Source organism: Babylonia areolata, chromosome 22, assembly GCF_041734735.1.
Source record: "Babylonia areolata isolate BAREFJ2019XMU chromosome 22, ASM4173473v1, whole genome shotgun sequence".
Taxonomy (NCBI): domain Eukaryota; kingdom Metazoa; phylum Mollusca; class Gastropoda; order Neogastropoda; family Buccinidae; genus Babylonia; species Babylonia areolata.
In genome coordinates this window covers 16,074,533-16,077,032 of record NC_134897.1, presented here as the reverse complement: position 1 = coordinate 16,077,032, position 2,500 = coordinate 16,074,533, and the positions used below count along the sequence as shown (strand labels likewise).

Below are 2,500 nucleotides of genomic sequence, written 5' to 3'. Positions count from 1 at the left end.
TGATGATTCATTTTCTCCTCTCAACCACATTCGCCTTTCTTTTTCTATACGTCAACTGTATTGTTCTTATCTTTTCATTTTGTTTAGAAAACATACTATATGAATTGAATTCTTTCTGCATCCGCCATAGATTTTTTACAAGCATCTGCCCCTTTCACAAGCATTATAAAGCATCTGCTCCATTCTTTTTCAAGTAGATGTTGTGAAGGGTACATTGATCAGTCCCTACGCTTTGACACTTCCATGAAAATGAAAATGAACTGACATCTATTACGAAAGGACCTTTAATCAACCTTCTTCTTCTTCTTCTTCTTCTGCGTTCGTGGGCTTCAACTCCCACGTTCACTCGTATATACGCGAGTGGGCTTTTACGTGTATGACCGTTTTTACCCCGCCATGTAGGCAGCCATACTCCGTTTTCGGGGGTGTGCATGCTGGGTATATTCTTGTTTCCATAACCCACCGAACGCTGACATGGATTACAGGATCTTTAACGTGCGTATTTGATCTTATGCTTGCGCATACACACGAAGGGGGTTCAGGCACTGGCAGGTCTGCACATATGTTGACCTGGGAGATCGTAAAAATCTCCACCCTTTACCCACCAGGCGCCGTCACCGTGATTCGAACCCGAGACCCTCAGATCGAAAGTCCAACGCTTTAACCATTCGGCTATGGCGCCCGTCAATCAACCATTTTCTTGTTGTCCTTCCGAATTCATTGCACTTGTTTTGAGACACGTTTGAAACAAAATACTGTCGAAAGCAGCTGCACAGGGGAACTGTACAGTACGGACTATACTCGTATTTGCAGATAAAACCCGGTTCGTTGGCCTGTGCCGACTGTTCGGGGAAGACCGTGACGGGGTCGATGGCCGATGAGAAATAATGCATCAGGCTGTGCATGCAGGAGGCTGCTGTCTTCCTCTCACCCCACACCTTGTTCTCGTGCAGTGGTGGTGGTGGTGGTGGTGGTGGTGGCCCCGTGGACAGCTTGTGCCTGACATGAACGCGAGGGCCTCGGGTTCCATTCACACCAGGGCTGGTGAATTTTTACATGCCCCCACCCCCCTCCCCCACGCCTCCCTCACCGACTCTTGTTTGATATTGATTGTGGTATGGGTGGTAGTCTTTCTGAGATCCCGCGTTCAGCGTGGACAAGTACATTATGATAGTCAGTCGTGCCGTACTATCACTGTGAGATAGATAGATTCATGAGCATCCCCCCACCCCCCACCACCCTCCCCCCCATCCCCCAGCTGGATGACAACGATGGTCATCATCGATCTCGATGGACACACACCACTATGACTGTCCTACTGTTGACTGTCCTACTATGACCATCAGAACAGCAGAGGAGCCAACTTATTAGAATTTGATTACAGTGGAGAGTGTCTTGTCCAGGTTACATCCCCCCTCTCTCGGACAAGAGAGCTTTAGGACATTGAGCGGTGGGATGGTTCCCAAAGGCCAGCTCGCCTCCAAGGCTGCAGCACTAAGAGCCAGCGCAATCTTGCCTCCTAGTCTGAGTCATAGTACTTCACAAAAACACTAAGCTGTAAATGAATTTCAATTGCAGTGGAGGAACCATTGTTCATCAGTACAGCTCTCGCCCTGAGTGGACAAGTGGTGCACTTGAAAGAACTAGATGAGAGTGAAACGAATAAACAATACAAGTACACATTTAAACAAAGACAAAATGCGTGGCTATGCTCTGTGGCGACGCGCTCTGGGACAGGACAGCAGATCGATTTTCACACTGAATTCAACTGTGATGGAAAAGTAATTGTATTTAGATTTTTTTTTTCAAATTTCACCCTCATTTCACCCTCATTTGCCCAGTTTTCCCCAGCCCTCCATTCATCCACATCTCCCACCCCTTCTGACCGATAATACTCAAATGTATTCATAAATACTTTAACAAAATGTCTTCAATCACCGATATGTGTGACGGGACATTAAACAAAATTCCTTCACTAAGGCACCAAAAAGAGTCACAGACAAGACAAGTCTGCCTGTCCACTGCACGTGCATATCGCACTCAACTTCATCAGAGAATCAGACAGGGGACGACAGCAAAGAATCTGCCTCCGATGTGGTTTGAACTCAAGTACCTTCCAGTTATCAATCCTTGGTGCTTGACACTTCGACACCGCGGTCAATGTGCGTTCCCCTATTTTTGCGGAAGACGAGCATACAGGATGAAAGTTGGGATGCGTTGAGTTTTGGCGACCTATTGGTTCTGCGCCCTTAACTCACTCAGTACGGCCAGTCCTCTCTTCTCCTCTACACAGACCCCTCGGATGTCCAGTGGGTGTCTGAATGACCCAACCTTTAGCTTCCGTCGTCAGAATTGTGGTATTCATTGTCAACATTCACCTCTTCAGTATAAGAGCCTTCCGCTTGCAATATTTTGATGATGGTAACTGGGGTGAAACGCTGTTAACGTCGTCTTTTGTGCCGTTCGTATGGAGAGAGTTAATCGAGGACATTGTTCAGTG

General features: G+C 47.1%; 1 protein-coding gene across 1 annotated transcript in view; it reads right to left on the bottom strand.

Annotated features, from left to right (window-relative positions):
* LOC143297178 (uncharacterized) overlaps positions 1-2,500 on the bottom strand; it is a 35,814-nt gene that overhangs the window by 4,550 nt on the left and 28,764 nt on the right. The gene's annotated exons all lie outside the window — the stretch shown is intronic.